Below are 22,509 nucleotides of genomic sequence, written 5' to 3'. Positions count from 1 at the left end.
CAAAGTAAGAATAGGATCATGAGCACCAAGAAGATTGGTCAACATGTCCTTAACATCCCCTGCACAGCTACGGAATACAGCCCTTTCGGTCTTCAACAAAGAAATCTCTTTTTTTGCTTGGGCTAGCTGCACTTTCTGTACTTCAATAGTGGAGGATTGTCGGGCCAGATCTTCCTTCAAAGCACTTTCTGTTGCTAGATTAGCGTGAAGAGATTCAAGGCGAGAAGTCACTGAGCTGATAAGTGATGAATTCTCGGTTTGAATAGATGAACACACAGCTTCAAACTTGATTTGCTCTTCTTGAAGAGACTTAGAAAAGGAATCCACAGAGGCTTGAACCTTAGCTGCATTCGTGTCAGCATGCCCTTTCAGCGACTCAAGAAAAATCTGAGTGGTATGAACAATGTCAGTAACATCACTAGTGGCCTTTTTGCAAGAGGAGGTAGACGCATCAATGGCTTTTGTGGATTTTTCAATTGACTCTGTGTATTGCTCTAGAGCAGTATCCATAAAGGCTTTGAGCACCACTTGAGACCAGATAATCGTCCCATAATCCAGATTAATTCCATTGTAAAGACCGTAGAGAAGGGTTAGAAAACCCTTGCTGGTGCCATCCGATCCACCACTCCTCTCTGCCAAACTCTTGATGAGAAGAGTAAGCAAACCATTCCACTGTGATGGTAAACAAGACTTCTTAACCTTCGTAACTGTGGTGAGCACATCCGTATACCCCATCTCGTAAACCATCGAGAATAATTGAGTAGTCGTGATAAAGTCTGGCGAGATGACAGAGGAATCCACGGCAAGATGCATCAACGAACAAAATCTCCCCTTTGAAATAGAAGCCTTTTTATTATGTATTTGAAAGTAGATGCGTTCTTTGTTCTTGTCATACATGGCAGTAGAGTAGACCTGCGATAAGAGCGACATCGGAACGGCTTCCACATGCGTTAGGGCTAGAACCAACGGTGAATACTTCAAACATTCAACTACGTGCAGCATATAAGCGTCATATAGAAATGGATTAAGATCAATAATCAAGTTCTGATTAGGCTTGATCGAAAGCAATGTAGACGAAGCAGTCTGATCATGAACTGATGAAGAAGTCGCCATTGTTGATCGTAGGAAGAAGATGAACAGTTTAAACTGCCTTTGTAATTGAGAGAATTTGGTGCCGGTAAAAGACAAACAAACGCAGAAGCCCTTTATATACCGTTGCCAGGAGAGAGAAAAATCATGACGATAATGACGTGATCACTAAAACGTCGCCTGAAAAAGCGCGATGTGACAGTATGGTTTCTCCCAGGAATACGTCAGCACGCGTGGGTATAGAGACCGTTCAAATTCACGCACACAAATTCTTATCCTCAATCGTCGTTTGAAATTCTACGTCGTTCCAAAATTCAGGATAACCCCTGTTTAGCGAAAAGATAAACAAAACTCGAACCAACAGCAACCAGAAAGTTGGAAAATAAAATTTTCGTGCAATAGAGTGACAAAAGATAAAGAATTAAAGCAAATGTGTATGGGATGTGAGTGATGTCTCATTATAAGACAGAAAGCAGGGGATTCCGGGCAAGAATCGCTTCCTTCAAAGTCAAGATAGACTTGAAGTGCTTGTGTGGTTTCCCGAAAAATACGATCAAGTGTTTGTTGAGAAACATTGAAAGGCTTCTTTTAATTGTTAGGCTTTGGGTAGCTTATCTTCAACCGAACTTCGAGTCTTAACATAAGACTGAACGTTGGAAGAAGTACTTGTGAGACCGATGTGGTCTGTTGAACAAGTAGGTAGGATATATTTTATAATGACAAAAGAAGATATAGAAATCTTAAAAACAAAAAATAAACTGGATCTTTATGGGAAGAAAAGCCTTGGTGTTAGACAAATTCATAAAAGATCACTCAAAAATAAAAATAAGATTTCAGTAGGTAACCAGTAAGATCTTGAATGTAATCATTCACCGTCAATTCATTATAGGTGTTAAATTTTGGGTTTCACTCAGCACGAGGTATACGTATCTAAGATCACAAACACAGATTTTATGCAACCATAAACCTCAGTGGTAAGGACCGAGAGTCTCAAGGGTTACAGTGGTGAACCGAAAGTTGATGGAGAATGTAAGGAGGGTGGCTAACGAACAGAAAGTACCTTCTGCTATAAAGACGTGACTAAGCAGAAAAACTCTTAACTCATATGAGAAGAGTAAGGTAGCTCTAGACCGAGTTGATTGTAACGGCCTAATTGGGAAGAAACGATAGGTATAGATCGAATCATTAAGGCCTTGCTCTAAGTCGTAGATGCGTTGGTCAACATGCAGCAGCATGCTTCTAGGGACCCGTAACTAGTTCTTATGAAAATGATTGTACCTGCCTTAGCTCCAAATTCTGTTGTACTGGTACACTTGTGACCTAATTAAAAGAAAGAGCAAACAAGCACACCACACAAACAAAACAAACAAACAAACAAACAAACAAACAAAAATATTTTTGAGAATTTTTTTTGAAGTTTTCTGAAAAATAAAAAAATAATAAAAACAGAAAGAAAAAATATTTTTGGATTTTTGAAGTTTTCTGAAAAATAATAAAAACAAAAAGAGAAAATATTTTTGGATTTTTGAAGTTTTCTGAAAAATAATAAAAACAGAAAGAGAAAATATTTTTGGATTTTTGAAGTTTTCTGAAAAATAATAAAAACAGAAAGCAATAGAAAATACAGAATATACAACCGAAACCTTATCTTTATTGAGTGAAGCGAAATAGACCGAGCGTTCGGTTCATTTCGGTTCCTTAAAATTCCAGAGCCGAAATAGACCGAGCGTTCGGTTCATTTCGGTTCCCGAAAATTATGGAGCCGAAATAGACCGAGCGTTCGGTTCATTTCGGTTCCCGGGAGGTTGTTCAACATACACTGTCTCTTCTAGTTCTCCATTCAAGAAAGCACATTTGACATCCATTTGGAAGACTTCGAAATTTTTGTGAGTTGCATATGCAAGGAAGATTCTTAATGATTCCAACCTAGCTACTGGAGCAAAGGTTTCCTCATAATCTATCCCTTCCTCTTGACAATAACCTTTAACCACCAACCGAGCCTTGTTGCGAATGACATTACCCTCTTTATCCAACTTATTTCTGAAGACCCATTTTAAGCCAACCACTGAAGCCTCCTTTGGTTTAGGAATCAGCCTCCAAACTCGGTTGCGTTCAAACTCATGGAGCTCATCTTGCATTGTTTGAACCCAATCAGAATGATCAAGTGCAGCATTAATTGTTTTTGGCTCAACCTTGGAGATGAATGAATTAAACATACATAATTCAACTTTAGAGAATAATGCAGTTTGTTTCGCTTTCAACTGTGAACGAGTGAACACTTTTTCAGATGATTCTCCAATAATTTGAGCTTTGGGATGGTCCTTGGTCCATTTGACTAATGGAGGATAATTTGGGTCATATGCAGGATCCAATTCAGCATCCACCTCCTCTTCCAATTCTGATTGATCACCCTCGCCTTCGTCAGTTGTATTCTCTTTCTCCCCCTCGACTGGCGAAGTGAAACCTGTCGCAGTATCAGAATTTGCATCCTCTGTTGGAGATGGATTCTCCCCCTCGATTGAACTGCTATTGAGTGGGTTTGTGGCAGAGTTGTCCCCTACACCTGGACCTATAAGAATCGGGGATGAAGTTGGATTCTCCCCCTTGAAAGATACTCCAGTTGTCTTTGGTGCTGATGAACTCTCCCCCTTGAATATTGGGCCGTTAATTGGAGAGTCAGTTGAGGATTGGCCATCTGTAGTTTTAAGAGGTTCACTTTCCATTTCTTTGGCAGCTTCATCTATGATCTTTTTGAGATTATCAATTTTGTTATCTACTGCTTTCGCCTCTGAGTGTGCCGCTTTCTATGGTTCATCGAATAACCGAATGTACTCTTCAAACAAGTTGGATATTGGAACCGAGACCTGTCCAAATTCCGGAAATATTTTAGCTAAGTCACCTTCACTCCTTTACACTTTCTTCATGTAATTATCGTCAAAAGTGACGTAATAGGTTTCTTCAATACGTTTGGAGTGTTTGTTTAACACTCTGTAAGCTTTTGAAGAGAGTGAATAACCAAGAAAAATTCCTTCATCTGCTTTGACGTCAAACTTGTTGCGGTTCTCCTTTGAATTAAAGATGAAGCATCTTGAACCGAACACATGGAAAAATTTGATGTTGGGCTTCCGATTGTTTATGATCTCGTATGGAGTGATCGAGAATCTCTTGTTGAGCAAAGATCGGTTCTGAGTGTAGCATGCGGCTGCTACTGCATCAGCCCAGAAGTATAACGGAAGAGAAGCGAAACTAAGCATGGTTCTGGCTGTTTCACACAAAGATCGGTTTCGTCTTTCAACAATCCCATTCTGTTGTGGTGTATAAGGAGCTGAAAAATTATGAGTGATCCCCTTATCAGCCAGAAAGTCTTCAAAATCGTTATTCTTGAATTCCAGACCGTTGTCACTTCTGATATTCCTCACCGTTTTCCTCAGCTGTACTTCTACTTGCTTGATAAATGTCTTCAACTTGGGAGTTGCATCTGATTTCTGTTTAAGAAAGAAAACCCAGGTGAAGCGCGAAAAATTGTCTACTATAACAAGGATGTACTTACTACCACCGATACTCTCGATAGCCGAAGGTCCACATAGGTCAGTATGCATAAGTTCAAGAGCTTCAACAATCTTCGTATTGATTCGTGTAGGTGGCTCTTTCTGCTTTGTTTGCCCATCTCACACGCTGCACACAGATGTTCTTTGTCAAACTTGAGAAGAGGGAGGCCTCGAACGTGATCACCAAGCACCAACTTATTAATGTCTTTGAAGTTCAGGTGCGATAGTCGCCGATGCCACAACCAACTTTCATTTGTGTTTGCCTTTGACAGCAAACATATTGCTGGTTTTCCTCGTATTGGGTTGAGATTTAAAGGGTACATCTCTCCCTTGCGTTCAGATTTCAACAGAACCTTCTTAGATTGTTTGTCAATTATCTCAGATCCCTCATCATCAAATGAAACCTTCAAACCTGTGCCCACAACTAATTGTGACACACTAATGAGGTTATGTTGCAATCCTTCCACATACGTCACTTTTCGAATCGAGAAATCTCCATTGGTTATCATACCGTACCCCTTGATTGTTCCATAGGAGTTATTTCCATACTTTACACACCCACCATCTTTCAGGGACCGAAACTCTCTTAGCTCTTCCTTCCTTCCTGTCATGTGACGCGAGCAGCCACTGTCTATATACCATTCATCATCGAACTGCTCGTCACTGATTACCTGCAAATTTAAGCAGATTTAGGAACCCAAAGTTTCTTGGGTCCTAGTGAGTCTTTCACAGAGAAAGGAATTACAGAAGAAATATCAACCAAATATGTTCTTTTTACTAGAGTGGTTTGATCTTTTCTTTTAATGGTATACACCTTGATTTTAGTTTTATCTTGTTTGATTTTTGGTGCATTACATGGTGTGTTGTTAGATGGTTTAGGATTTGTCTTTTGACTCCTAGGGTTAGCTGATAATTTCTTATTATGGAACTTAGAATCTGATGCTAGCTTTCCCTTTCCTTTGATGTCCTTCACAGGATTTGTTTTGCATTGGGACTTGGAAGGACCGAAACTAGACTTAGGACCGAAACTGGACTTAGGACCGAAACCTGACTTTCGATTCTGAGTGACGGTGTTGGGACCGAAAGCGTACTTTCGGTTGTTAACCGTAACGTTCGGACCGAATCTTATCTTTTGATTCTATGAGCCTGTGTGGGGACCGAAACTTGACTTTTGGTTCTGAGAGCCCTTTTGGGGACCGAAACTGGACTTTCGGTTCTGAGTTTTGGAATAATAGGAACTTGGGCTGAAGATTTCTTTTCCATTCAGTTTTTCCTTTCCTTTATCCGTTGATTCTTTCTTATGAGGGACGTAGTTGGGATTTTGAGATTCCCAGTGACGTTTTCGTTCATTCAGATTCTTTGCGTATCTTTGATTTCTCAAGCGTTTTTGTTCAGCTAAGTCTTTCTGTGATTTGTGGATATTGAATCTGGCCTTTAGCTTCTCCTTTTGACTTTCGGTTGTATTGGCTGGAACAGTTGTTTCTGTCATTGGTTCTTCAGGAATTTCTTTAGTTCCACTCGTGCTTGGTTTGTCAAAACTTGAAGGTTTGTTGATGGGTTCGACAACATATCTTCCTTTAACCCTCCATGAAGTCTGCTCTGATAGGCCTACTGTTTCGTCTGCATTGTCGATAAGGGCAGACCAGAAGTAATCGTCGCATCCTTCAGCATTGTCTTTGTCTACCAGGATTTCTAATTCTCCTGTCTGTTTAGCAGTAATTCCTGTAACTGCATACACCTGATTCGGCACCGTTTGAACCTTTTGGTAGACCATAGCTTTTTCTTTGAGTTTCCTTGTCTTGTCTTTTGATAAGCGAGCGAACTCAACCAAATTTTCAGATATGAGGGGTTTCTCATTCTCGGTTTCACTCTTCATGAATTCAGAGCAATCAATTTCGTCTTCTACAGAGATTTCACTCATCTCACTTTCCTCATCAAATTCAGATGTATTTTCTAAGTTCATTTTATTTTCTGAAATCAATTTTGCATTAGACGAGTCAAATGATTTAATAGTTTCGGACTTTATTTTTAACCTATCATTTTCATCTAGAAGATCTTTGAGCATACATTTATGTTCATTAGAGTCAATGAAGGTTTCTATCTTGTCCAGTCCAATTTTGTAATGAATGGACATTTCTTCTGAGGACACAATAGATTCACACTCAGCGATGACCTCATCCTCCTTAAATTCAAGGAAGAGTAAGATCATTTTGTGAATTTTCTTTCCTATCTCACAATTTAAATGCAGCTGAGCAATATTAGTATATAAGCATTTAGCAATTAAACAAAAAACATTCCTTTGTTTTAAAACTTTAAATTGTTTCTTTGCAAATAAATACTTTCGTCCCTAGCTCTATTCAATTCTCCCTCCTTCAGCTCAATCCACATCCTCCTCTCCTCACTTTTTGAAGACACCCTGCTGAGTTGGTCAGTTAGGTTAGAATTCGCTAAGCGAGTTTGCATTAGACTACCACTTAAGTTAGAAAATTTAAATTTTAATTCATTTAATTCTTCTTCATAATCTGTTATTGGAACTTTAAGTGATTCAAGGATGGATTGTACCTTTTTGATCAGCCGATCGCAGTCGTTGATCTTCTCACTCACAGGCTTGGCTGCAAAACACTTGTTCTCAGTCAAGTTCGGTTCCTCACTTGCACTTTCGGTTGATACACCAGGTGTGACCATTAAACATTTACCAGCCGAACCTACTTCCTTTGCCACATACACCCTTCCATGAGTAGGCTTTCTCACCTCTTCATCTTCAGAATCGGTTGATCATACTTCGACGCCACCGAACTCATCTTCACCTGTATTCTCCTGCACAATCAAGGCATTCATAGAGCTGTTAGTTGCCTTCGTTTTCTTGATCTCTTCCAACTTGTGCATGTAGTACACCTCATCATCTTCACCATCTCTTTTCTCAGCCATTTTCCTAAGCATGCAATCTTTGGCAAAGTGGTTCTTGCCATGACAGTAGTTGCAGTCGAACCCAGAGTCTCCTGCTAGTTTGCTCTCCTTCTTGTCTTCATCCTTTTGAGAAGAGACTTTCGCTTCGTCCTTCACCTTCTCTGAACTGTAACTTCCCTGCCAGTTTCGGTTCTTGTTGACGGGAAATTTTCTTCGTGCGAACTTCTTTGGATTGGTAACCATCAAAGCATATTCCTCACTTGTAAGGTCACATTCAGACATATCAGACTCTTATTCTTCTGCAATGCTTTTCTCTTTTGAGACAAGGGCCAGCGATCCCACACCAGAGACTACTTTCGCTTCTTTGGTTACTACACTTTCATGGGACTTAAGTATTCCCACAAGTTTCGCTAGTGAGTAAGATTTAAACTGTTCATGCGCTTTCACAGTTGAAACCATAGCCATCCATTCTGGTCTTAGACCGTTCGTGAAGGTCACCTTCTACTCGATCAACTTTCTTTCTATTCCATGCTTGATCATCTTACTTAGGAGATGATTGAACCTATCGAAGGTTTGTATGAGTTTTTCTTCTGGTTTCTGTTCGAAAACTCCAAATTCTGACAGCAGCAGGGTTTGAATGGAGTGTTCCAGATCTTCATCAGTTGAATAAAGTTCTTTCAACCTATCCCAGATTTCTTTGGCCGTCGTGCATGATCCAACCAATCGAAAAGTGTCAGATTGCAAGGCAGATCTAATCATTCTCATGGCCTTCACGTTACACAGCAACTTGTCTTTCTCGTCCTGTGGCATCTTCTCTACATCCGCCACCAGCTTGTTATACTCTTTTTGGGACTTGACTGTGGTGTTCGTTCCTGAATGAACAAACGGCCCAAGTGTGATAGCTTCCCATATGAGATAGCCATTGTCTTCAGATCCAACCACGTAGTCTTCAAAGTGATGCACCCATACTTCATAGTCTTGAGTGTAGAGTATGGGTATCCTGGTTGTTGATCCAATACTGTTTGAGATGTTGATGGGATTTGTTTGCGAATCTTCGTGAGACATGGTGAGCTGCTAGAATCAAACCTGTAAACTTGAGATTAGGGTTTTATCTGAAACAGAGTTGCCGCCGAAACGATGAAGACAGCTTCTATTTATACGATAAAAGCGGAAACCCTAACGAATTCTGAATACAGAAGGAATGTGTATTGATCACACAGTCTCCTGCTCTGATACCAATTGTTAGAACAATGTTCTATTAGAATCGTTAGATTCTATGCAAGCAAACAATTATGAACGTAAATAAGAACACGAGTATGGCTTTGAATATGTCGTATGATTAGTACTTCAACACCTCAGAAGAGCTCGATTAAGAACTTCAACTGTAGAGGCGTTTAGGGTTACAAAATAATAAACGTAATAATCAACAGCGTATTATGCATACATGCATGCATACTTATAGTATAACCCTACAAGATAATCACGGATGGACAGGCCCAATCCGGATACAAAACATAAAGCCCAATACGCAACACAATCAAACTCTACACCACTCTTAGTTACTTTAGGAAAAATGTGAATTTGATGTTAATCCATGAAATTCCACATTACACTTTATAATTCGTTAGTGGAGCGCGTGTGGCTAACTGGCACACTAATATGGGACTAATCAAGGGTGGTAATCGGTGTCTCGAAAACTATCGTTGATTAATGGAGCGCGTGTGGTTAACCGACACATTAAAAGGAGATGATAAATGACATCGAGAGTACCAAGCTAATTTGCATGGTTATTCACATCTCGTTTGTGATCCTCAGCATCCCAGTCACAAAAGTGAGAGCATAATCGAGATTAAACATGCCATTTATTAGATTCAATGAATCTCAAATGATCTAGGATTTTCATGAGATTGAAATTGGTAAATGCTTTACCTATCTAAAATAGATTCGAATTTGATTACGACATCCTTCTTCAAAGTTCGAATCGAAAATATGGATCCTAACCTTAATTTAAATTTATGGATTAATAATTAAGGATTAAAATCAACTAACTTGAATTCTCTTTTCTCCTATTATAGATGTCAAGTTCAGACAACAATGATCTTCCTCGTTCTTTGGGAAGTGGTTTTCCTCTTCCTTCTGAATATGATCTTCCACATTCTGGTCAAGGTGAAAGTGTGTTCCCTTCTTCGAGCAATGGTGGAAATGGAGGTCAGGATTCTTTAATTCTTTTTCCTCCTCCTCCAGTGACTCTCCCCAAGTCATGTTTCCTTCAAGCTAAAAAATACGAAGTCACTCAAGCCCTGTTGGCATTTAAACATCAAGATGGAAAGTCTGTGTGTGCGTATGTTCTGAAAATGAAATCGTACATTGACTGATTGGGAATGTTGGATGTCTTCTTCCAAAGGGAGCTAGCCATTGACTTGGTTCTGCTTTCGCTTCGTGAGTCATATAGTCATTTTGTTAAAGACTACTATATGACTGACCACGATGTGACCCTAATTGATCTAACACATATGTTGATTGTTGCTGAATGAAAATGCTTAAGAGCACAAGTGAAGAAAAAGGGTATGAAGGATCTGTCTCCCAAATTTCCAAGGACATTGACAATGGCAACAAGGGTAGTCCAGAAAAGGTTTCTCTTCCCAATGGAAAGGGATTGGCCAAGGTCAAACTGTTTGACCATATGGTTAAGAGAAATGCTAGTTCTGAGATAGCTCCATGTGCTAATCCTAAAAGGTACACATGTTTCTATTGCCAATTGGAGGGGCATTGGTTGTGAAGCTGCCCTAACTACCTAAAAGATCTCAGAGATGGTAAAGTCAAGTCGTATGACTCCACTTCAGGTACATCCATTATCTAACTCCATTATTTTTAATAAGTTCCTATTCATAGATTCTTAATACATGATGTTATGATCACATTTTGATGTTTTGTAGGATCCAAGAGAAAGAAGGAAGGTTAAAAAGAGTCAGCTGAATCTGATCGTGAGATGTGGATTTCGATTTCATGGTCCGATGATTAGATTTTTGAAGCTACTACTTAGGAGTTATGATAAATTAATAGATTTCTAGGAAATGTCTAGAAACATTGTTTTTCATATTTTTTGCATTGTAAGGACAAGTTTCAAAATTTTTCGTTTATTATTAATAAAAGTGAAATTTTGATTTATCTAGTTTTCCTTATATTTCCTTGCAATGACATTTATGAAAGTGTTTGTTACATTTCTATTATTAGCAATATTAATTACGGATTTGATTTTTGTTATATCGCTTGTGGTATTGCCATAATTAACCAAGTGATAGAGAATTCTCATCACCCAAGTTCCAATTAGATAGAAACTTGGAGTCGTGCAATTTGAATAGTGTGATGTATGAGAATCTTGATCGTTGGAAGATTATGACTAATTCGTTGATCACATGTTTATGTGAGTCAAGTGAAGGACTAAAGAATCTAGTACAAATTGATGTGGACTATTCAGATCTGCCACAAAGGATGAAAACTTTATTCGTCGTGATTTACTGATGCTTTCAATAAATATGGTTGTGTTTATAAGATTAAGAATCATTCTGATACTGTGAAAAGTTTCAAAGAGTGGCAGAACGAATAAAAGAATATATTAGGCAGAAAGATAAAGGTTCTCCAATCGGAAAGGAAAGGAGAGTACTTTGGTATCATGTTTTGTGATCATCTTAATGATTGTGGAACCATGTCACAATTGATCCTCGAAGAACATCTTAGTGCAATTGTTTGGCTCAGAAGAGGAATCAGATATTATTGAAATGGTTCAATCATGAGATGAGTCATACTTTGTATCCAATTAAATTTTTAGAGTCATACTCTAGTAACTATAAATCCTATCTTGAAGCTTGGTCCGTACTAATTAGGTTTATAACACCTCATGAAATGTGGAGTAATCAATGTTTTAAAATCCGAGTTTTTAGTTGACCCGGTGTGATGACCGGTTCACGGGTCAACCGGTTCAACCGTCGAGTCAACCCGGTTTATGGTCTTTTTCTATTTTTATATATTTTTACTTTCCTGCATAATACATAAACATATAAAACCAATAATTTGATGTCCACAAAGTTTAAACATTGAAAAACATTGAATTAACCGCAAACGGCTCGTTGTTTTGGCGTTCGCTACTTGTATCCAACTATCCAAACCTTATTAAAACGGGTCAATACGGTTTTAACCAGTTCAACATAAGCGGTCGAACCGCGGTTTAGAAGAAACCCGACCGGTTCGATCCGGTCCGTATTTTTACAAAAAACCGTTCTTAATTGACCCGCCTTCTACCCCGGGTCACGGTCCAACCGGTTGAACCGGCCGGGTCGACCCGGGTTTTAAAACATTGGGAGTAATAATGTTTTCTTACTCTAGCACATTGGAATTGAAAGTTGTGATTTTATGGTTAAAACAGATGATAAGCTAAGACCAATTCTGTGAAGTATTTTCTTGTTGAGAATCCACTCTGACTTTTGAATATTTGTTTTAGCTTGTCGAGAAATGTCCCTTAAAAGGAAAACTTATATGTCAAGAAGTCAGAGGGAGTCTTATTGATCTTGAAGAGTTTTAGGAGTCAATCAAGAATAAACCTTTTAGTTATCACTAGCATACGACCTAAGGTTGATAACCTATCGTGTTAAGTTAACACACTCTTGTTTCTGTGCATCTTCTAGTTGAGTTGTCAATGCTTATGAGTTCTATGTTTCTCATTTGACTGCAAAAGGCGAGCACGCTGATCAGTGATAGTACATTGGTCAATGGAGGCGAGCTGCTTATGCAATATGGAAGTGATGGTAGGCCCTTGTGCTACCAGAAAGCAAGAAATTAAGAATGAGTAAAGTTCAGTCCATGAAAGATAAATTTGCATTTGTCATAAACCTTATCTTATGACTGTAGGTTGGAAATGATAAGATTCACATGGATGGGAACACATACACCATAAAATCTAGGTGGGAAAAGGTTTTGCTCTGATTCATGAAAATAATAATGAATAAACACTTTAGCTAGTAGATTTTAAAGATTTGATAAATATCATTATGGTTAGTGGTTGTGGTACTTGCATTCTCAAATTCGCATTATGATTACGACATCCCTTTTCATAGTTCGAATTGTCAGAAATGGCAAGGAGTTGTTAGAATGTTCAGGAATTGTAGCTATAAGTTCTGAAAGGTTTTAAACACACACATATGTTATCCAATGAAAGGTGTATAAGCTTGAGAAGTCTGACTAAAGACTTATCGAAGCATCACGTACCAAAAATTTGTACTTTAGTAAGAAAGTCAATAATGTTTATTTCTAGAAGTCTAATTGATTTCTGGGTACATCTCAGAGTTAGTGGGAGCATAATTGTTATGCTATTCAGAGCATATTGTTATGCTAAATGTTGCAAGTTGGAAATACTAATTGTAGGAAACAAAGAATTCAAATTTGCAAATTGCAAAATTTTGGAATTGTTGTTCTATAGAAAGATTTAGGGAAGAGGGCACTCATACTTCATTTCAATTCTAAAAGAGTAGAATGAAAGTTTTATAAAACTTAGTCATGGACATATATGAATATCGTGTTGGTTCAACATAGGAAATTCAATATATGAAAATATTATAGCAAGACACTGAAAATTTATCAGGTTTTTATGTAAGACATAATGAATCGAATCTCATATGCTTCGGATATAGGAATGATTACATATGCTATAATATTCACTTGTTCTAATTTTTTCCAAATGCCTAGGGCATTGAGAGGGGAAAGGACTAGAACTGGATGTGACTAAAGTTGTTGAACAACTGTCAAGAACATTTTGAGGTTATACCAAAGGATTGGTTTCTTGTGGACAGTTGGAAGTATAGTATTGGTTGGAAGGACCATAGTGACATGTTTTAGATTGGGATAATTCTTGATCAAAATTAATCGTCATATGGGAATATGGAAATATTTCCATAATGGGAGTTGATGATTAGAATCTACATGTGAGTTAGAAACTTTAATGTAAGAAGGATATTCAAGGAGTGTACTTTGAATTTGAGACTTCATTTCCATGGAATTGTTTCTAGTAACAATGTTCTAATGGATCATTTTGTAATATTGTTGGCAAAGTCTCTGTGACTTTGAAGCCTCGACATTACAAAATATCATTGCATGTAAGGTTGAACTAACACATTCTAGTGATGGGTTTTGATACAAAATAAAAGTTTGTTTTTCACAAAAACCGACAACGAAAGACTTTAAAATAACAAGTTTATTTTAGTTCATAGCAAGACCAAACCATCATGGATCCATTTATAGAGGTTAAAATGAAATAAAAAAAACCAAAGAGTGTTTAGAATGATAACCTTTTAGGCCTTTGAATCCACTTGGTTTTGGGGTGTTGATGAAGATGGAAAGATCAAAGAATACAGTCTTATCTACAAGTATCCACCATCAAGATTAAGGCACTTGGAATGCTAGTTCCTTCTTGTATTCTTGAGTGTCTTAAGCCTTTAAGTGCTTAACTCAAATAAGCACCAAAGGAGACAACTCAAGAAGGCTTCTAAACCACCAAATTAACTTCAAAAGAGAGAGAGAGAGAGAGAGAGAGAGAGAGAGTGTGTGTGTGTGTGTTGTAGGAGACAACTCAAGAGTGTGTGTGTGTGTGTGTGTTAGAGAGCAAAAAGAGAAGAAAAGAAGAGCAAAAACTTGCTCAAAACTCGTGAAAGGCACTCCCTTAAATGCTCCATGAAAAGTGAGGCCTAAGATTAAAATACTCTAAAGTATTTCTAGCCTTTAGAAGCATGGGAGACAAAGCATGGAGGTTGAAAAACAACCCCCATATTTTAATATTTTTGGCCATACCTTTTGAAAATAGGAGGATTCTTTAATTTTTATAAACTCTAAGTTTATAAATATAAACTTTGTCTTTAGGTAAAAGACAAAAGAATCCAACTAGCCCAAAATGTTGTGCATGACTTATTAATTCATACCATATGAAACAATAATTAGTTATACACTCATATAATTATTATTTTCACAAAACAATAATTATTTCCTAATTAAAATACAAGAATCGATATTATTTATTAATAATCACATTAATAATAAATATACAAAATGTGCTAACTTGATAAAGGTGTGACCCTATAGGATAATATATTATTAGAAATATCACTCCATAATGATTCTTGGGCATATAGATTCAACAATCTCCCACTTGAACAAGATTCATTATAGATTGACATAGACAGTAGCTGACGTCTAGCAACGGGCTACTCCCCCTAACAGTATATGAAGGGTGCCATGTGTAACGATCCAAATTTTCAAAAGAAATTTTTCATTTTTAATTAATCAAACACATTTCCATAAACCATTAAAATCCCAAAACAATTGTTTTCAAATCCACATCCGTTACAACTTTATTTAAAAACATCAGAGTGTCTCATAAAATGTCGGTGAGAGAGTGCATGTCGCGCCATCAAGCCAACCCTTGCCCTTGGGCTCAGATGTACCTGAAACAAATCCACAAACTATAAGCTAATGCTTAGTGAGTCCCCCAGAGCATACCACACACACAATCCACATAACACATATCATGTTAGCTATAAAAAGCTATCTCTACCACATAAGCCATGCATACAACATATAAGGAAACCATGGAAACCCTCCAGGGACTTACACCTAGTGCTACTGGAACCCCCACGTGGTCTTTGCTACCTGTCATGGGAACCCCCACATGGTCTTTCTAACTGCCATGGGAACCCCCACATGGTCTTCTCTAACTCCCATGGGAACCCCCACATGGTCTTCACTACCAAGCAAATAGCATACAAACTAAACATGGAAATATACTAGGAAACCATGGAAACCCTCCAAGGTCCTATACCAAGTGCCACGGGAACCCCCACGTGGTCTCAGTCTACTGCCACGGGAACCCCCTGGGGTCTTTTATGCAAATATCTTACTAACATATCGCATAATCAATCAACAATCTACATATCATAAAATGGGTCAGCTTTGGTGCCTTAGACCCATTAGTATGGTAAGAAGACTCACCCCTGACTGAAGAATCCGAAAGTTGCTCTCATAACAGTCCGTAAACACCCGTGTTGAACAACAATGACATTACTCAATGTTAGGATCAAACACCATCTAAGTGGAGAACCCAAATCCCCAAGTCCTATCACAATGGCCCAAAAGGTCTTCCTTAGTTAATGGGCCTTAAGTCCATATCCAAAATCATTAACGGGCCTCATGGCCCAATAAAGCCCAATCATAACATCCATGGACCAAAACAGATAAACTAACCCACTAACCCCAAAACATGACCAGACCCAACGACTAACTGAGGCCCAAAAGTTCAAAGGCCCAAAACAAATCCAAGTCATCTGTACCTCCTGGTTGATGATGTGCCCCAAAAACTGTACCTCTCGTAGCCAAAAATCACACTTGGAGAACTTGGAATACAACCTCTCCGCCCTCAGGGTCGCCAATACCTCCCTCAGATGCTGCCCGTGCTGCTCCTTGGTCTTAGAGTAGACCAGGATATCATCAATAAAAACGATCACCGTCCGATCCAACATCGGTCTACACACCCTGTTCATGAGGTCCATGAACGATGATGGGGCATTGGTGAGCCCAAATGGCATCACCACAAACTCATAATGCCCATACCGAGTCCTGAAAGCTGTCTTCAGTATATCCTCATCACGAATCCTCATCTGATGGTACCCCGACCGAAGATCAATCTTGGAAAACCAAGACGCACCCTGCAGCTGATCGAACAAATCATAAATCATCGGTAATGGATATCGGTTCTTCACCATTAGCTTGTTCAGCTCTTGATAATCAATGCACATCCTGTGTGATCCATCCTTATTTTCCACGATCAGGATCGGAGCTCCCCACGGGGAATAGCTCGGACGGATAAATCCTCGGTCTAGCAGATCCTGAAGCTGCGTAGATAGCTCCTACAATCACCTTCAACCCTCGAAACGGTATCGGGACTAGATCAACGCGAAACCACTCGCCAAGTACATTCAGGACACAGTCCTGATACACCCTCGCGGCACGCATAGTGCGGTCATCTACAATCTCTACCTCGAGCGGGGAATCCAAAGTTCCCAACGCGTCCTGGAACTTCTTGCTAAGCGCACGAGACACGAACGATCGGGTAGCACCCGAATCAAACAAAACGTGAGCGGACATACCGTTGACCAAAAAGGTCCCTATATAAGCACAACGTACACATAAGCAATACAGATAAACATAAAATGGAGAAGAATAAATACGTACCAGCCATAACGTCTGGCGCTGCCCGAGCCTCCTCGGTAGTCAGCTGAAATGTGCGGCTCTTCACCGCTGGAGCATCCGCCTTAGCAGGGCGGCCATCAGTAATCCTCATCGTGGTGGGCGCGGGCGCCCCCACTGCTCCTCCCCCTCCCTGCAACCTCGGACAGATGGCCTTTTATGGCTAGCCTGATTACAGTGAAAACATATCAATCCCTTCTTGGGGCAATCCATGCTCATGTGGCCCAGCTGTCCACAAGTATAGCATACCGGGCCGGAACCCCGACAGCCCCCATTGCGCGGTTTCCCGCACTTGGCACACCGGCCACGGACCTGCTGGCCCCTACCCGAAGAATCAGAGGTCTTAGGCTTTTTAGCCTGACCCACTGCTGTCTGTGCCTGCTCCGGCTTCTGCTTGGTGCAGAAGTCCAACTCCATGTCCCTCTCACATGCCTTCTCTGCCATCTAATTCAGGGTTTTGCACCTTGTAAATCTCACAAACTCCCGGATATCATCCCTCAGCATGGAATGATATCTCGTCCTCCGCATGTCCTCATCGGTAGCATACTGTGGGATCAATAATGCTCACTCCCGAAATTTGGCGGTGATCTCGGCTACAGTCTCGGTGGTCTGCTGGAGCTCCTGGAACTCCCTCACCATCTGTTGCACCTCAATAGTGGTGCAAACTCCAAGTCAAATCGCCGAACAAACTCGGCCCATGTCATCTCAGACACACCGACTGCTCCCACCTGGCTAGTAACCTCACCCCACCAATCTCGAGCTCTGTCTCTCAGCATACAAGAAGCAAAACCCACTTTTGCCGCATCCGGGAAAGAAATCATGCGTTGAGCATTTTCGATATCCACCACCCAGCGTCGGCTAACAATGGGGTCCCTGACCCCGAAAAACTTCGGCGCTCCGCACGCCTTGAACTCCCGGAATGAGGGAGTTCGGGCCCCAACCTGGCCTGCAGTAATCTCGACTCTGAATGTCCTGTAACTCTCCTCCATAATCTCCATCATACCCTCCTTGACTGTCCCAAAGATAATTGGGGTAGCGTCAAAAATGCCTCTCGTAACCTCGACTGCAATGAGCTCACGTAATCTATCGTCGATGGGCTCGGTACCATCGCCCGACCCAGATCCAGATCCCGATCCTGATCCCCCGGCTCCATGTCGTGTCACCACCATACTGAACTACAATACCATAAAACATAATGATTAGGATGTCTATAACAGGGATCTTCCCCACACCGGTCCTCCTTAGAGCTCCCAGGTCTAACATTGGTTCGGGTACTGGTCATGTGCTTTCAGTAGTACAAGCCCAATATTACCTTCCACACCTACCTGTACCTTTCCCAAAAGCTCTACCTGATAACTCCAATTCATCCCAAAATAAACCATATCCCACAGACTACCGTATATCTCAAATACTAGGCTGTCCTAAGATTTGCTCCACGCACATCAATCATACCGATCATAACAGGTTGCCTTTATGCATGCAAATTATACACAAAAAATGATCAAATAGACTTTCGAATAAAAGATTCTACCCTAGGACCATAACCATACAAGGAACAGGAAATAAGGCCAAATCAATCATTCTAAGGCTATAAGCTCCTAACCGTATACAATTTTAAAAGCATACACATAGCAAATTCCATACGATCATCACAGCTCAAATATTAGTATAACATGGCTAACGCATTGGGGAACTACTTACTTGGCTCGGCTGATCACGCGCGTCACAATCTCATCTTTTCCTTTTTTAAAAGCTTTAACTTTTATTTTATTTTTGAAAATAATTTTACCATTTCCTTAGTTTGAGTCCTGACACACCCGAGAGTGTGCCCGAATCCCTCAAACCAAGGCTCTGATACCAAAAATGAGTTTTAAATGGAAGATTATTCAGAAGGATTAATCTTAACCAAGTTTTAGTATATGTTACAAGGGTTCCGTACATATAAAGAACGCCGAAATCCGAGTTATAACGAAGAAGTTATGGCTCGTCGAAGTTGTACGGCAAAACTGGCACAGCACCGGGAGACGTAAATAGTGAATTTACGGTAGAAGACTTTTTAGCCTTAGTGATCTAAACAAAATTTGTATTATACGTTAAATCGAGAACATACAAAAAAAGAACGCCCAAATCTAACTGCGTATGAGAGAGTTATGAATTTTCTAAGATTTGGCATAACAGTGTACGACCCGAAACTCAAATTTTAGTTCGAGCGGTTTTTGGCCTATGCGACCTAAATGAGAGTTGAAGATCTCATTAATAGGAACTCAACGGTAAAAAGACAGACGAAAACGGAGTCCGTATGTAGAAGTTATGAATTTTACGCGGACATTTAACAGTATATCTCCTCCTACTGTTAAAATTAACAGTGGTCGAGAATTAGCAGACAGAGTCTAAATGAAAGTTTTAGATATTGTTTTTACCTACGCGTGGATATAACGAATGTCGAGAGTAGAGCTCGTATGTTAAAGATATGGACGAAACTTGGTCCTTACTCTTCGAGTGCGATAAATTCGATACAGTTTTGTAAATCTGAGATAGAATGAGAATTAACTGACGGCGTCTAAATGAAAGTTGTAGTACTCATAAATACCAACGCGTGGATATAAAGAACGTCAAAAATGGAGTTCGTATGAACGAGTTACAAATTATAATAGCATATTTACGTATTAAAATAAAGTATAAATCATATATACGTACACATATATATACAAATGTATATATCATTAGAAAGGTATCGACGATGCGGTTATTATAAGATTAGTGTTGAGTACTTTCGAAATTAGTTTAGTACAACTATCGTTAAATCTATTTAAAATAGTATTATGAAGGGGTGTTTAGTCGTTTATATAACTATAAGGTCATTAAGTAATTATGGAGGGTAGTTTTTGTAAATTCAATTACTATAAATAAGAGGCTTGGGCTCTCATATTTCTTGCACCATTTTCTTGATTCAAGAGTCTTTCTCTTCTTATCCCCCGAGCATTTCGGTCCCTCGTGATTCGACTTCTTTTTCTGTAGTTTTAGTATAGTAAGGTGAGCGTTGAAGCGTTGCACGAATCTTTCTTAGAAAGATTCAGCGACGAAGTTCTGCCCCTGCAGAGCCCGACTCCTAGCTAAAACCCCCTTGTAAGTAAGTTATGCTTACCTATTTTAATATAGCTTATATTTAAAATTAGTATTGTTATTATGAACTTATAATAAATATTTGAGCTATTATTATGACTTATATAAGTGTCGTTATAATATCTTTTTAACTACTCGCGGTACGGGGAATCTGGTTTAAAGGGCAACATAGGGTTGTTGGATTTCAGAAGTGCTATATGCCAAAATGGTCCTGCCCTCCAGTGTTTTATGTTTGACCCGTGTCTGTACATAGTGGTTGGAAAGTATTGTTTAAACGCTTATATAATGATAATAATAATAAGACTAATAATTGGTCACGGTAAATATAAGACTAAAATCTAGTGGTAATAATACTAGGTTTCGTCGAAGGAAATTATTTTAAAGTAAACGAAACGCTGTATGAGTACCGAGTCACCACCTTATCAAGTGAGTGCATAGTTACTTTCATCTTACACATAGATATGAAGTATTTTATATAAACTACGTGTTATGTGTGCATATTATCTGTATATTTGATATCTATGCTGGATGAACGATTTTATACAAGTTTTATATGATTTAAACTGTATATGTATTTATATCTGCATAATATGTTGGGTAAAACATGGGTAGATAAAATATGAGTTGGATGATGAGTTGAGAGGTGATATAGACCATGAGGTAAGGGTGAGAGGTGGACGATGTGAGAAGCCTTGTTCCCAAATGTTGGCCCCTCATCTAGCAGAGTATGGATGACAACCACAGACTATTCTAGATAGTCCAGTGGTACACTAGCAGGCTCGCAACCTGTAGCTTTTGTGAACGATGTGTTCACCCGGTGTAATCTAAACCCTGGCGATCATGCAGACTTGGTGCCTAAACCTTGGCGATCATGCAGACTTGGTGCCAAAACCCTGGCGACTGTGCGGACTTAGTGCCTGTTGTATAAATCCTGGCGACTATGCAGACTTAGTGCCTAAACCCCGGTGACGATGGACTTCGTGCCGATTCCTTAGGATGATCCTTAGGAATGAATGAACGAGGAATAGTTGATTCTTAGGGTAGATCCTTAAGAGTAAAGAAGATAATGGGGATGGGTAATTGGGTTGATTGTTTGATGTTTAAACATAATAATTATATTATTGTGGGTTGAACACCCTATGTACTCACCAGGTTTCCCAACCTGACCCACTCCAACTTATTTCTATCACAGGTGTCGATATGAAGCTACTTTACACAGAGAGATTTAAAAGAGATGTAGATCAGTAGTGTAAATGAATGTAAGTTCTGTTTATGCTTATGTTTCTATATTGACGATGACATCCCAAATGTTTTGAAAATGAATAAAAATATATTTCTTCGGAAATGCTTTGATAACGTATTTATCATGTTTTTCTGGGAATAAATTCCGCAACATTTTTTATTAAAAGTGGTACTCTGATTTTTATAAAGCATAAAGAAAAATCGGTCTTTTCTGGCCGTGAAAATGGGGATGTCACAGTTGGTATCAGAGCATTAGTTTAAGCGAACTAGGAATAATGATTTATTTCTAGACTTAAACTTAGAATGCTAAGCGATGATCGTGAGGAGTGTGTCTAACATATTTTAGGAAGTACACCTGAATAGACACAAGCACTAGCTTAATTAGGGAAGATGCCTAAAATGCTTTTATGTGCTAAATGATTTGTGATGCTTTATGCTATCGTTTGATCGTGTCTATGGTCTGTTGCCGACCAGATCTGGAAATTTTATGTGCTCAGGTTTCTAAACATTTAATTATGATATTAGAACTGGCATGTAACTTTTTGGAGTAATAAGGAGGAATACGCGTCTAAATCTTCCTCTATCTATATTCTCGTCTCAATACACCGAATGCCTGCTTTGGTGTATAGAATGTCATGATAAGGACTCATAGCAAACTGAGCAAATGGAGCAAATGAGAAGGCTTACGATATTGAATGAAACCTATCATAAGATATTTTAAGAGTGATATCTTGCCTTTAGAACACGTCTAAGAAATAATACGTCTAGTACGGGAGAAGTACACTTTCGATTAGCAAAAAGAAATTTTTTTTGTATAATCCATGAAGTTATCCCATCGTCTGACATTTCCATCACCAACCGAGTTGAAGCAGAATTGATGATTAAAGATACGCATGGAAGAAGTCCTAGTAGAGTCTAGGGAAAATCATATGATTGTTTGGACACATTTGTATGTGTTAAAATTGGTTTTGTGATAATAACTTGGAGAACTGCGAGACAATACTTGGGACGAGTATGAGTAGGTGTGAATGGTAGTAGAGGCCTATACTACCGGAAGCACAGGACTCACACTTGGATCAGGGAAAGTCACAAGGTTACCAAGAAGCTAGTAGTTGATTCCGTTTTATTCAAGTATGTCGTTACCATCGTTTCGGTAATGATTAAGAAGATGATTGTTGTTTCGACCCTAGTGGTCATATCAAATTGAGTCCGACTAAGATGAGTATGTTATGTGGTTCAGAGAACCAAGTTCGATGTAGCATCTAACTTAAGCCAGAAGATTGAAGTGAAAGGTAATCGAAGCGGTCAATAGAAG

This window comes from Lactuca virosa, chromosome 8 (assembly GCF_052849685.1).
Source record: "Lactuca virosa cultivar CGN04683 chromosome 8, Lactuca_virosa_CGN04683_v6, whole genome shotgun sequence".
Taxonomy (NCBI): Eukaryota; Viridiplantae; Streptophyta; class Magnoliopsida; order Asterales; family Asteraceae; genus Lactuca; species Lactuca virosa.
This window is presented reverse-complemented; position numbering follows the sequence as displayed.